We start from the raw sequence: 15,220 nt of genomic DNA, 5'->3' as shown, positions 1-15,220 counted from the left end.
TTGAGCTATTTTCCTCCTTTAGAATACTTCATGCAGGTAACCAGACAATATCGAGAGATGCGGACTTCTATTCAACGAGAGAGATTATAAATGAATCCTGTATGCGCTTGATTTCTTGTTCCCCGCATGTTGTTAGACCTCTCCCTAAAGCCACAAAACATTTAACGGAGATAATATTTTGAGCGATTCTGTTATTGTACATATTTCAGAACATGACAGAAAAGCAAAAGATTAACCCAAATACTTTAGTAAAATAAAAGCTTTGAGTTTGTCGTAAAAGGAACAAGACAGGTAATTAGTTAAATGTATGATTGTCGAATCAGGGTTTAAAACAGTGGGGCCAGCAGGCACGGTGGCTCACTCCTGTAATCCCAGCACTTTGAGAGGCTGAGCCGAAGGAGGATTGCTTGATCCCAGGAGTCAGAGACCAGCCTGGCCAACATAGCAAGACCCCGTCTCTAAAAGAAAAAACACACACACAAAATGAAAACTGTAAACATTGTATTTGTTCATTCAAACTAGATTTTTAGGAAGTTTTGTAATTGCTTTCCTTAAGCCGGTCAGCATCTTTTAAATCATGTAGTTCTTTTCATATGCTACCTACACAGGGCATGGCTCAGCATCTCCCAGACTATGGCACTGCATGTACATCACACCACAGACAGAAATATTTACATATGTGATTCGCAAAGGAGTCACTGACAGTGACCCACAAATAAGCTGATTCATTGTTAATACAGCACTAATCACATACCTTCTCTAATAAAATGCTGACTGAAATCCCACATGCATTTCCCCCAGCCATCACATGTGTATGTTGTATATCTTTGTAAATATTCAATTACAATTATATTCCTTTCAGATCAATTGGAGCTAGGTCCATGTGTCAGTATACATATGTTCCACATACATGAGCACATAGAACTGTACCCACGAGAAATACAAACTGACCAAAACAGTGGTAGACACACATACAAATCACATATTCACATCATACTACATACAGATAAACACACCAGATAGATACATGGTTTCAAAAGTATGTCGGGAGATTGGAGATATGATGCAAGTTTTTTGGTGGTAGGAGGGAGAGATGAGAGGGTGTGAAGGAGAGATGAGCAAGGTCAAGTAGTCCAGAATGCCCACTCTGGGATCCACACAAGCTCAGGTCACACATGTGAGGGGACAGGGAAGTCCCCTTTGCTTGTTTGGGAAGATTTCCTAGAGCAGCCTGGTTTCCTGTCCCACCCAGAGAGAGGGGAAGAGAATGACAGATTTGATGGTATTGATGGTGCTATGCTCAGTTACTTTTATCAAGAGGGAGTGCATGAAGTTATTGAGATGTGTTAGAAATAAACTTAGGTAATAATAATGATGCTGACTTGGCCAGCATGAAGAAGGAGGACCGTGTTGGCATGCTTTCCTTATCCAAGTAGCAGCTGGTAAGCAGAGAGCCCTGTGATTAGATCTATACATGACTTTGGAATGACCAAAATCTGCATGTTAGACTCGGCAAGGATAGATAAGGCACAGAAAGAGCAGAGGAATAGCAGATTTAGGAGAGATGATCAGAGAGTAAGGCACATGCATCATTAGTAGTGGAGAGGGAAGACTAAACCCTGAGTACAAGAGAACCTGGGAGATGGTGGGAGCAACAGGGGCCCAAGGAAGAGGCCCGTGTTACTAAAATCATGAAAGGAGAAGCAGGTCTGATAACCGAGTGGCTTAACACAGCTGAAGCGTAGCAGCACAGTGTCAGGCTTGACCTGTTTAGCGAAATTTGTCTTTCTGGATTCTGTTAGACCAGATTTCCTCACAGGCCCTATAGGGAACCTGTCCTGTGAATCTGTGAATTCAAACACATCACAGGCCATGTATTCTGAAGCAGGCTGGTGTTCATTCAAGGCCTGGGCTGTTAGAGAGACTCTGGTTGTTTCCTGACCTGGCTTCCTACACAGGATCTCTGGCAAGTTACCAAACTTCTCTGTGCCCACAGTAATACCTGCGTGCAAGGGTGGGTGAGGATTAGTGCAATCGCAGTGACGGGTGGAGTGCTGAGCTCAGAGCCTGGGCTATCCCATTGGGGCAGATGAATGGTCAGCATCCTTGAGCCCATCACAGGTTACAGAAAGCTCCTCTCACCTGGCAGAGGTAGGCTCATGCTGTGTCCTATCATTGTGCTGTAAAGGATCTGCTGTGTTTCACACCTCTGGGAATTTCATATCTGTTGATACAGCATCACCATTCAGACAACGCCCTATCTCCTTGACTCCGCCGCCTCTTTCGCTGCCCACCGGCCACCTCCCACCACACGCAGCCTTCCTTGGTGTTCTTTTCTCTGCACACATGCTCCTTGCTGATCTCACCCATTGTCTTTAATCTTGACTTACATTTCTTTCTTTTTTTTTTCCTTTTTTTGAAACGAAGTATCGCTCTGTCACCCAGGCTGGAGTGCAGTGGCACGATCTCCTTTCACTGCAACCTCTGCCTCCCGGGTTCAAGTGACTCTCCTGCCTCAGCCTCCCTAGTAGCTGGGATTACAGTCGTACACCACCACACCTGGCTAATTTTTTATATTTTTGGTAGAGATGGGGTTTCACCATGTTGGCCAGACTGGTCTTGAACTCCTGACTTCAAGTGATCCACCCGCCTTGGCCTCCCAAAGTGCTGGGACTACAGGCGTGAACCACCGCTCCCAGCCCATCCTGATTTATATTTCTAGCCCAGATTCTCAGCTTCAACCTTAAGTGTCTTTGGGTATGTCACATCAGTCTTCAGCTTAATATGTCTAAAGTGGGATGTATAAATATGGGATTGGGAAATGGTTAATGGACAGGACTTGAATGCCCCAAAAGCCAGAATCCTCCTTTTTCTCACCAGTGACCCAGCCCAGGCTGTTATGTGTTAGTAACATTCAGGAGTATTTTGTCACTGTATAAGTTATATGTCTTCTGCCTCAACTAGCTGTGGGGAGGGGAAAAAAGTTGTATGTCTGTTTTCCCAACTACTTTGAAAGTCTTCAGATCTCTTGTGGGTGAACACCATGCCCTGCTCTTCTCTGATTCCCTCAAAGACCCCCCATCTCCTTGCCACCCTCACAATAATGCCTGTCACAGAATGAATGCCTGGTAACTGCAGGTTGAATTGAATTTTTGCATAGCACTTCCGCACTCATCAATTATTCAAACTTTTGTTCGAAGAATCCCATCCGTAGTACAGTGGCCCTGTGTACTTCTCCTTTGATGCCACCAAGTCCCAAAAGCTGATGCTGGAGACACACTAGCTCTTTCCTGCAGCTCCTGCTACTGCTTCTGTGGCCTGGCACCCTTCAGCATCCTCCCTCAATTCCAGGGCCTCGGCAGTTTGATGAAACCATACTAGGTACACCCAGAACTGGAAGATGAAGGGAACGGACAGCACAAGGAGGCACTCACCCGCAGGCCACTCTGAGAACCCGGTTTCTTCCATTTTCTTCTCCTCTGCATGGGGGAGGGGCCTCCTGGAACTGATCATCTCCTTCACACCAACACATAAGGAAATCTCTTGTGTGCCATCTAACACTCAGTGGGGCCTCTCAGGGACAGGGACAGTCTCGGAGGGGCAGGCCCTGCTGGCCGGGACCCTCCCTGGTCCAGTAGAGCTGTGCTGTCAATGCTTCAACAGCCCGTGTGAAAATGGCCTGATACCAGCCCCTGGCAGTGAGTCTCCCAGCATTTCTTCTCCTTTTCCCACCAGCAGATCAGACACACACTCCACACTCCTGGAAGCATACAGGGTTCTGTGCAGGTCCCAGAGGGCTGCCTCTAACTCAGCTCTTTTTCTCCTACTCAGGAGGGCACATGCAAATTGAGTGAGGGAGTGACATTTTTGTAGGAACAATCTTGAGTGCTGATTAACACATATTTTAAAAGACAATTGGCACTTAGTCTAGTCACAGCTATCTAAACTAAGCAAAACAATTCGTGTCCTGTGCTGGGGTAGTACAGGGGGGAAGGAAGACAATTACAGCCCCTGGAAATGGTTATTGACAACAAGATGGGGGCTACATGGCTGGCCCAGAGGCGATCATTTGTGTTGGGAATTTTGCACTTAGGTTTGGTTGTACTGATATTTAAGGAACAACTAAAATGTAATTTTCTTTTTTAAAAAATATACATTTTTTTGAGACAGGGTCTCGCTGTGTTGCTCAGGCTGGAATACAATGGCCGGTCACTGCTCACTGCAGGCTTGACCTTCTAGGCTCAAGCAAGCTTCCTGCCTCAGCTTCCTGAGTAGTGGGGACTACAGGTGCACACCGTCACGGCCAAATAATTTTTTTTATTTTTAGTAGAAATGGAGTTGCTCACTATGTTGCCCAGGCTGGTCTTGAACTCCTGGGCTCAAGCGATCCACCCGCCTCTGCCTGCCAAAGTGTTAGGATTACAGGTGTGAGCCACTGCACCAGGTCTGAAATGTAATTTTCTATTTCCCATTTTTAAATACTTTGTAATTACTAAGTGCTAATTTCCTGCTTTACAGAGAGTACGTGGTTCAAATCCCACTCAACCAATTTCCAAAAGGCAGTTAAAAGTCTTCCTAGGGTTTACATTGAGTACTCTTTAATACAAGTAGACTATTAGCTAAAACTTGCTATGCTGAGATTTTCCTTATAGCAGTACTTCTAAAAAGCCAATTCTAAAGTCTATGATAAATTCATGTGATCTGAAACCATATACATTTAATGAATCAGTCTTGGTGGTCTGATGGTCCAAAGTTGTAAAGCCCAATATTAATACCTAATTGGCTCTGCAGATTTAGGGCTAAGGAATCCTAGGAAGAGAGAGCAACATCTCTGAGAGAGATGTTTGCATCATATTTAATAAATAAGTAAACCCTCTTGGGAAAAACAGGGATCTATTAGAATAACAGAATATCTGCTGGTAGATAAAGACACAAATAGATCTGCAAAAAGGGGCACAGGGCAGGGAAAGCAGTGTGTGTCTTCTCAACATTTTCAGCTCTTTGACTATTTCATAGACATGCTTTTTATCTTTGGGAATTTCCTTTTTGCAATAGATTTCCTTTTGTTTTCATGAGGTAGAAGCTCTTGGTACAGTTGACCCTTGGTACCCACGGGGAATTGGTTCCAGGACCCTTGTAGATAACAAAGTCCACAGATGCCCAAGTCTCTTATGTAAAATGGTGTAGTATTTGCATATAACCTATGCACACTCTCCCATATACTTTAAATAATCTCTGGATTACTTATAATACCTAATACAATATAAATACTATGTAAATAGTTGTTATGCTTTTAAAATTTGCATTATTTTAATTGTTATATTGTTATTATTTATTTATTAATATTTTCAATATGAGGTGCATTGAATCCACAGATGTGGAACCTACAGAGACGGAGGACTGACTATAATTGTTTCACAATTTCTTTTCTTTACTGAAGATTACTGAGTTACTTGGATACTCCTGTTGAGATTACTACCGGTAGTACTCTTTCTTGGGAATTGAAGTAATGAGGTTTTCCTATCAGCTGTATTCTAGGAATCTCCTTGGTATGCCAGACATCTCTCATACCATGTCTTGTTATATTTGATTGCAGATGTGCTTCTGAACCAGAGTTTTGAGATTTCAGCCACATTCCTCAAATCCCAGGCATACATGGATAATGGTCTGAGCCAGCCCTTTTTCTGTAACCTGCTTCTCTGTGTCCTTGCTGTACAGGCCCTGTCTCTTAAGGAGCAGAGTCAGAAAAGTAGGCACTGTTTCAATGGACTGACATTCATGCCTGACACATCGGTTCCCCTGTCACTATTAGATAAAACTTGCAGGCAGTTTGACCTCAGCCAAGTCACTTAGTGCTCGGAGCCCTGACTTGCTCTTCTGTGAAATGAAGATAACAATTAGTACCCACTCTCGTCCACAGAGTTGGCATGCATCCTACACATCTATCAACTGTCCATTCAATTAACACTTATTGAGAATTCACTTGCAAGGCACTGGGGCCAAGGATGAATAAGACAGGACATCTGCCCTAGAGGAGCTCTTGTTAGGGATTTAATGGATCAAGTAAGATAACGCACACATTAAAAACAAAAAACAAAAACAACCTTACTTCATGCCCATTGGGTTAGCTATTATGTTTTTTTTTTTTTTTTAAGAATGATAATCTAAATGTTGACCAGAAAGTGGAGAAATTAGAACCTTTGTGCACTGTTGGCAATATAAAAGATGCGGCTGCTGTAGCCGGTGGTATGGCAATTCCTCAAAAAACTTAAAAATAGAATGATCCTATGATCCAGCGATCCCACTTCTAGGTATATGCTCAAAATTGAAAGCAGAGACTCAAACAGGTACTTGCACATCTGTGTTCATAGCAGCATTATTCACAATAGCCAAAAGGTGAAAACAACCCAGGTGTTCGTCAACAGAAGAATGGATAAGCAAAATGTGGTAGACACATAAAATGGAAGATATTCAGCCTTAAAAGTGAATCAAATTCTGATAAATGCTACAACATGAATGAACCTTGAAAGCATTACACTACGTGAAATAAGCCAGACACCAAAGGATGAATATTGTATGATTCTACTTATATGAGACACCTAGAATAGGAAAATTCATACAGAAAGTAGAATAGAGGTTCCCAGGAGCTGTGGGGAGGTGGAGAATGAGGTCATGTTTAATAGGTACAGAGATTCAGTTTGGGATGATGAAAAAGTCTGGAAATGGGTAGCGGTGATGGTTACACAACACTGTGAATGTACTTAACACTACTAAACTATACACTTAAAAAAGGTTTAAATAGTAAATTTTATGCATATCTTACCACAATTAAAAAAAACTTTGTAATACCTAAAATGCCATACAAATGCAAGCATTATTAACTTGAATTAAGATTAATAGGATTGTGTTTATGATCAATCTCTTAAAGTGCTATATGCACAAAGTTACATTGTCATTATTTATTGTGTGATATTGAAGAACATCTATTCAGATAAACTTTAATAATAATTTATATCCCATCTTCTTCCAAAAAGAATTTGAGGTAGTTTACTATAAAATCATCAGGGTAATGAGACCAAATCCTATTAATATAAGACAAAATATAGAAACTGAGATACAAAGCAGAGAAGAAGGAAGAGAAGGCAGATCACCTGAGCAAAACTCAACTGTTATCCTCCTAGGAACCAGGGAAGTGTTCATATTAATCAGATCTTTTATTCTTAAATGTCATTGGTTGCAATATGATCCTCGTATGGGTCTGTAGTGCTTTGTGTTGTTACCATTAACAGTTCTAGGAATTTATTTTATAATTAGGGAACACCTAATCACAACAGAAGAAGGATGTAAAACTTAAGAACATGTTTTCCTGAGACCGAGCCCTCAGGACTGTATTCTGTGTTTAATGAAACAGGTTCCTGGAAGGGTATCTGCCCTGCTTGCCACAGCCCCATCAATCTCCTATACCTCCCCTGGCCAGCACTCGTCCATACTCGTGGTCTGGCATGACAACCATCTCTTCAGCTAGCTCCCCCAGCCTCCCAGCCCCCATCCAAACTCTGCTCTGGCAACCTGGATCCTGTAAGGCCCTGTGTGTGGCCATGACTCCAGCCCCTGCTGGCGTTTACTCCTCCTGGCACTCCTGTCTCCCTGGATAAACCCTGTACCTCTTGTAGAGGATAGGTCAGACTTCACCTTCTCCAACCCAATCCATTCCCCTTCTCCTTTCTGTTTCTATGTGACACTCCAGTTACACATTAAGTGTTAGTTAATCAGGGTTGCAAATGAATAAAAGTCTTGTGACCTTTGTTTCATTTATTGTGAAAAGTAAAAAGCAGGGGCCATTAGACAAAAGATTACATCAAACAGTCTATTAGAAATGATAACATATTTATAGAATGATGTATGAGGGCCAAGAGAGGAAGTCAAGTTTATCTAATCCAGCCCTTTGACATACAAAGAAACAGAATCTGAGAAAGGAAGTGACTTACCCTGTATCCTAGAGGTAGAAATAGAAATGGAACCCCAGTTTCTTGAAACCCTGTGTTTTTATAACACCATGCTAATTTCATTCTAATCTGTGTTTTATTTAATAATCAGCAAACAGTTCTTTAGATGCACCCCAAACATAGGCCAGGAGCAACTAGGTAAAGTAGCAGAAACAGTACTTGCTTTGCAAAAGCCATAGACCTTGGGCAAGTTGTTTCAGAGCCTTGGGCCTCTATTTGAACTGTTTCCTGATTATTAAATAAAACGCAAATTAGAATGAAATTAGCATGGTATTACGCAAACACTGGGTTTCAAGAAACTGGGGTTCCAATTCTATTTCTACTTCTGTTTTTACATCTGTAAAATGAAGAGATGAGCTGGATCGTCTTTAAGTTTATATCTGCTTGTAGCATTTTATGAACCTACTAGACGATTGGCTTAACCCCACTGCATTAGTCAGTGTTCTCTAAAGGTACAGAACTAATAGGATAGATGAATATATGAAGGGGAGTTTATTAGGAGAGTTGACTCACACAATCACAAGATGCCAAGTCCCACAATAGGCATCTGCAAGCTGAGGAGCCAGGAAGCCAGTCTGTATCCCAAAACCTCAAAAATAGGGAAGCTGATAGGGCAGCCTGCAGTCTGTGGCCAAGTGCCAGAGAGCCCCTGGCAAATCACTGTTGTAAGTCCAAGAGTCCAAAAGCTGAAGAACTTGGAGTCTGATGTTCCAGGGCAGGAAGCATCCAGCACTGGAGAAAGATCTAGTCCTTCCACCTTCCTCCACCTGCTTTTTTTTTTTTTTTTTTTAATCAGATTTTGGTACTGGGAATGGTTCTAGAGGAACAGAATTTTAAGGATGGATTTCTTTTTTTTCTTTTTTTTGTTTTTGAGATGGAGTCTCACTCTGTCACCCGGGCTGGAGTGCAGTGGCGCAATCTCAGCTCACTGCAAGCTCTGCCTTCTGGGTTCATGCCATTCTCCTGCCTCAGCCTCCCAAGTAGCTGGGACTACAGGTGCCCGCCACCATGCCTGGCTAATTTTTTGTATTTTTAGTAGAGATGGGGTTTCACTGTGGTCTCAAGCTCCTGACCTCGTGATCCGCCTGCCTCGGCCTCCCAAAGTGCTGGGATTACAGAAGGATGGATTTCTTTAGTTGGTTTTGGGGTTTCTGGAGTTGGTTGCTTAATATGATTAGACCCCAAAATGCTAAGGACTCTACTTCTAATTGTGTGGAGAACACTGATAGCCCTTGGCACAAACTGTTCAAAGAGTTATGCAAAAGAAATGCATTCAGTACTCCTGATTCACCACTCATGAGAGGCAAGGAGTTTAATGACTCTATGCATAATACCTTTGACCATATTTAGAGGACCAAGGAATATAACGAAGTTGGTTGGTTGCTCCTAAGTTCACTGGACAAACTGACAGAAGAAAACGACGAACTTAGGGATTTTAACTCCCGGCTCCAGAAGCATACACTGAGCCTCAAATCTTCTAAGATTGTCCAGAGTGAGAGTCTTATCTGTTGTAGAGAAAGAGCTGAAATTGTGGAAAATCAGATACAAGTTCTTATCATGGGAGTGGCTGACCTGAAATGAAAGGTGCATGCACAGCCTCGCCAGGTGTCTACTGTTAAAATGAGGGCATTGATTGGAAAAGAATGGGACCCTGCAACTTAGAATGGGGATGTGTGGGAGGATCCTGATGAAGCTGGGGACACAGAGACAAACCATATCATTTCACCCCGGCCCCTCCCAAATCTCATGTCCTCACATTTCAAGACAAATCATGCCTTCCCAACAGTCCCCCAAAGACTTATTTCAGCATTAACTCAAAAGTCCACAGTTCAAAGTCTCATCTGAAACAAGGCAAGTCCTTTCCACCTATGAGCCTGTAAAATCAAAAGCAAGTTGGCTATTTCCCAGATAAAATGGGGGTATAGACATTGGGTAAAAATACCTGTTCCAAATGGGAGAAATTGTCCAAAACAAAGGGGCTATCAGCCTTATGCAAGGCTGAAATCCAATAAAGCAGTCATTAAACCTTAAAGTTCCAAAATGATCTCCTTTGACTCCATGTCTCATAGAGATTCAAGAGGTGGGTTCCCACCACAGCCTTGGGCAACTCTGCCCATGTGGCTTTGCAGGGTACAGCCCCCCTCGTGGTTGCGTTGATGGGCTGGTGTTGAGTGTCTGCAGCTTTTCCAAGCACATGGTGCAAACTGTTGGTGGATCTACCATTCCGGAGTCTGGAGGATGGTGTCCCTCTTCTCACAGCTCCACCAAGCAGTGTCCCAGTGGGCACTCTATGTGGGGACTCCAGCCCCACATTTCCCTTCCATACTCCCCTAGCAGAGATTCTCCATGAGGGCCCCGCCCCTGCAGCAAACTTCTGCCTGGACATCCAGGCATTTCTGTACATCCACCTCAATTCTTGACATCTGTGAACCCACAGGCCCAACACTACGTGTAAGCCACCAAGGCTTGAGGCTTGCATCTCTGAACCAATGGCCTGAGCTGTACCTTGGCCCCTTTCAGCCATGGCTGGAGCAACTAGGATGCAGGGCACCAAGTCCCTAGACTGCACAGAGCAGGGGTCCCTGGGCTGGGCCCACAAAACCACTTTTTCCTCCTAGGCCTGAGCCTGTGATGGGAGGGGTTGCCACAAAGGTCCTTGACATGCCCTGAAGACATTTTCCCCTTTGTCTTGGTGATTAACATTTGGCTCCATCTTACTTATGCAAATGTCTGCAGCAGGCTTGAATTTCTCCTCAGAAAATGGGTTTTTCTTTTCTATCGCATCATCAGGCTGCCAATTTTCTGAACTTTTATGCTCTTCTTCCCTTTTGAGCATAAGTTCCAATTCCAAACCATATCTTTGTGAGTACATAAAACTGAATGCTTTTAACAGCACTCAAGTGACATCTTGAATGCTTTGCTGCTTAGAAATGTCTTCTGCCCGGTGCCCTGAATCATCTCTCTCAAGTTCAAATTTCCACAGATCTCTAGGGCAGGGGCAAAATGCTGCCAGGCTCTTTGCTAAAACATAGCAAGAGTCTCCTTTGCTCCAGTTCCCAACAAGTTCCTCATCTCTATCTGAGACCACCTCAGCCTGGACTTTATTGCCCATATCACTATCAGCATTTTGGTCAAAGCCATTCAACAAGTCTCTAGGAAGTACCAAACTTTACCACATCTTCCTGTCTTCTGAGCCCTCCAAACTGTTTCAACCTCTGCCTGTTACCCAGTTCCAAAGTTGCTTCCACATTTTCAGATGCTGCAGCACCGCACTCTACCAGTACCAATTTACTGTATTAGTCTATTCTCATGCTCCTAATAAAGACATACCTGAGACTGGGTAATTTATAAAGGAAAGAGGTTTAATGGACTCACAGTTCCACATGGCTGGGGAGGCCTCACAATCATGGTGGAAGGCAAAGGAGGAGCAAAAGCATGTCTTACATGGTGGCAGGCAAGAGAGCATGTGCAAGGGAACCACCCTCTATAAAATCATCGGGTCTCCTGAGACTTATTCACTATCATGAGAACAGCAAAGGAAAAACCTGCCCTCATGATTCAATTACTTTCCACTGGGTGCCTCCCATGACATGTGGGGATTATTACAATTCAAGGTGAGATTTGGGTGGGGACACAGAGCCAAACCATATCACCCACCAAAGAATTTGCCAGTACACAGAATAGCATACACTTTCACCTCCTTTCCTCCTCCACACTGTTCCCCTTAGGGACAAACCTCCTTCTTCTATTCCCCCTTACTTTTTAAAAAACTTTTTATTTTAAAAAACTGATTTTTTACTTAAAGAAAAACCTCTGCTTAAATTTCACTCAACACAGAGTTGGCAGTGTCTCCCCCAACTCCTGGTTTAATTAGTTGCCCCTCCTCTGCACCTGACTTTTCTGACTACCCTTACCTTATCACACTCATTGGAATCATTGATTTTTTTTATCTCTTCCATTAGACTCTGAATTTATTAAGGTCAGGATTATGGTACATTTCTCTATCCCAAGTGCCTATCATGGAGCCAGGCTCATAGTAGGGCATCAATATGTGTCTGGTCAATTAATGCAATAGTTTTTGGGTGGGAAACAAGGACGAGAGTGTGGTACTGATTTCAGCTGAAGCTGTTGGAGTTTTTAAGGATGATTAGAACTTGAAAGAAAGTGGAAAATAGTGATAACACTGGCTTAACAAAAGTGGGGTCTAAAAGGAGTGGGTCAGATGAGTGCTATTTAGTTGAATAGGAGACCATCTGCAGTAGAATCATCCAGGGTGCTTGTGAAAATTACAGATTCCATCTTAGCTCCCACCCACCTCTCCCCATTCTGATGTGTAAATCTGGTTTTACCTTTAAAGGTAAAGCAAGCTCCTTAAGAAGATTCTTATCACATGAACAGAGAGTCTTAAACTCCTAGAAGCAACTCTGGCAGCTGTGGGCAAGTTCTTGAAGAGAGAGAATGAGGACAGGATAAAAATGGAGCTTTGGGGGACTGGGCACGGTTTCTCACACCTGCAATCCCAGCACTTTGGGAGGCCTAGGTGGCAGATCATCTGAGGTCAGGAGTCCGAGACCAGCCTGGCCAACATGGTAAAACCCCATCTCTACTAGAAATACAAAATTTAGCTGGGTATGGTGGCAGGCAACTTTAACCCCAGCTACTGGGGAGGCTATGGCACGAGAACCGTTTGAATCTGAGAGGTGGCAGTTGCAGTGAGCCGAGATCATGCCATTGCACTCCAGCCTGGGCAACAAGAGTGAAACTCCGTCTCAAAGGACCTTTTGGAAGTGCATAGCCTGGTGGTTTGCAAAATAGACTGGTGGAAGAGAAATCTCAGAAGGGTGAGCTTCTATGAGTGCATTAAAGTGTTTAAATGACAGGAATTGAAAGCTTGCTCTGCGAGGTGTCACCAGAAGTGGAGAGTCAGTAGTCACCCAGGAAGCATGTTGAGAGATGATATAAGGAGCCTGAGTGACAGAGAGAATATAAGGGATGTTGGAGGGGGGAGTTTGAAACAACACCTGTGTTTTAGGGACCCTAGAAAAATATCAGCTCCACTGATACACATGCTACTTCTGTCTGATTAGTTCGATTTCAACTTGATGTGACTGAGGTGTCTGGGAGGCATCCAGGTGAAAATGATATAGCCCACTGACAATGTGGGCTCAAGAATGACCAAAGGTCTAGGAGGAAGACAAAGATGTGGGAGAGTCAACAGCATGAGACAGGAAGGACAGAAGCCTGGAAATCTGAGTTCGGGTTCTTGAAAAGTAAAAATCTGTAATGCTTTCTGACATGCATAATGTGATGATAGGATAGCAGGAGTAAGTGAAAACTCTTGATGGCAAATTGTGTTGACAATAATGAGCAAAAATAGACCTCTGGCGGACTGGATCCCCAAAGGATACTCTTCTATTGGAGAACTGAGAAACTGGGTCGGGGGGAAGGAGGGGTGACAGGGGCAGTAGTTCAAAGGGGGAGCAGAGGATGGCACCTGAACAAAGAAGAAACTTATCAGGAAATCCTAACATGTATCTACCTTAATGATCTTTCTTGCTAAAGAGGATTGCATTTGTTTTTAGCATATTCCTTTCATTCCTGCCCCTTGGTTGTGGTGTCATTTGAAACAAGCATGAGGTGTCATGTAGAATGGAACCAGATATCCAAAGCTCTGTTTTCATGCTACCCTGAAATATGGCTTCGGAGAAGAAACATCCGTTTAAAACACATTATGCCTCCATTTCCCCTTTAATGAGCTAAGGGCGATGTCTATTTTGAAATGTAAAACAAAGTGCCCGGATGTAAACTAATGCAGAATACATTAGTGCAAGCTGCTCTTGCATTCTAAGCTCCCTTTGGTATCCTAAGTGCAGTCCTCTAGCTCTGAGTAGATTGCCATCAGGACAGAAATTGCTGTTGGTGCTGAAAGGTTTTTTTAATTACTTGAATACTCCCAGTGTTTTTTGTTGTTCATCTGCATGATATACACTTGATGATTTTAGATGGTAAATCCTTGAGAGTCTTTTTTTTTTTGAGACAGAGTCTTGCTCTGTTGCCCAGGCTGGAGTGCAGTGGCGTGATCTCGGCTCACTGCAAGCTCCACCTCCCGGGTTCACGCCATTCTCCTGCCTCAGCCTCCCGACGAGCTGGGACTACAGGCACTCACCACCACGCCTGGCTAATTTTTTGTATTTTTAGTAGAGACGGGGTTTCACCGTGTTAGCCAGGATGGTCTCCATCTCCTGACCTCGTGATCTGCCCGCCTCGGCCTCCCAAAGTGCTGGGATTACAGGCGTGAGCCACCGGACCCGGCCGAGAGTCTTTTCTGTGAATAAAGTTACATGCTTTGGAACAGGGGTGTCCAGTCTTTTGGCTTTCCTGGGCCGCACTGGAAGCAGAAGAATTGTCTTGGGCCACACATAAAATACATTAACACTGGCCGGGCGAGGTGGCCCAGGCTGGCCAACGTGGTAAAACCCCATCTCTACAAAAATACAAAAAGTTAGCTGGGCATGGTGGCGCACGCCTGTAGTCTCAGCTACTCAGGAGTCTGAGGCATAGGAATTGCTTGAACCTGGGAGGCAGAGGTGGCAGTGAGCCGAGATTGCACCACTGCACTCCAGCCTGGCAACAAAGCAAGACTCCATCTCAAAACAAAACAAAACAAAAAATACATTAACACTAACGATAGCTGATGAGCTAAAAAAAAAAAAAAAAAAATCGCAAAAAAAATCTCATAACGTTTTAAGAAAGTTTGCAAATTTGTGTTGGGCCACAGGCCGCAGGTTGGACAAGCTTGCTTTCGAATAATAAAGCAGGGAATCATCAGTAAGAGTCATACATTTTCTCCTATTTTATAAAGGTATTTGAAAGGAAAACAAGAGAAGAAAGGAAAAACAATGGCCTAACAGTGGTGTGAGGGCTCTTTTTAAGTCATATATTAATTTGAATGTATTGAATGAATATTGATTTGCCTACATTCTTCAGAGGAATTCCTATCCTTGGCATTTTATCTGCTGCACTCCAACAGGTAAAATGAAGCAGTTAGATGAGATTTCTAGACTTTTTTCCAAACTATAATCCAGAATATGACCAAGGGATTTCTTTTCCTTCAGAGATGTGAATATTTTCCTGTATTAGAGTCCTAAAAGCTCCTAAGAGTCTCTTAAATTCATAAATCATTTTTGGATAATAACCTTGACTTCTGCCCACCT

General features: G+C 43.3%; 1 protein-coding gene across 2 annotated transcripts in view; it reads left to right on the top strand.

Moving 5' to 3' along the window:
- Nucleotides 1-15,220, top strand: part of MCF2L2 (MCF.2 cell line derived transforming sequence-like 2) — a 247,088-nt gene that overhangs the window by 173,882 nt on the left and 57,986 nt on the right. The gene's annotated exons all lie outside the window — the stretch shown is intronic.

This window comes from Pongo abelii, chromosome 2 (genome assembly GCF_028885655.2).
Source record: "Pongo abelii isolate AG06213 chromosome 2, NHGRI_mPonAbe1-v2.0_pri, whole genome shotgun sequence".
NCBI lineage: Eukaryota > Metazoa > Chordata > Mammalia > Primates > Hominidae > Pongo > Pongo abelii.
Note: the sequence above shows the minus strand (reverse complement) of the source record. Positions and strands in the feature narration are given on the sequence as shown.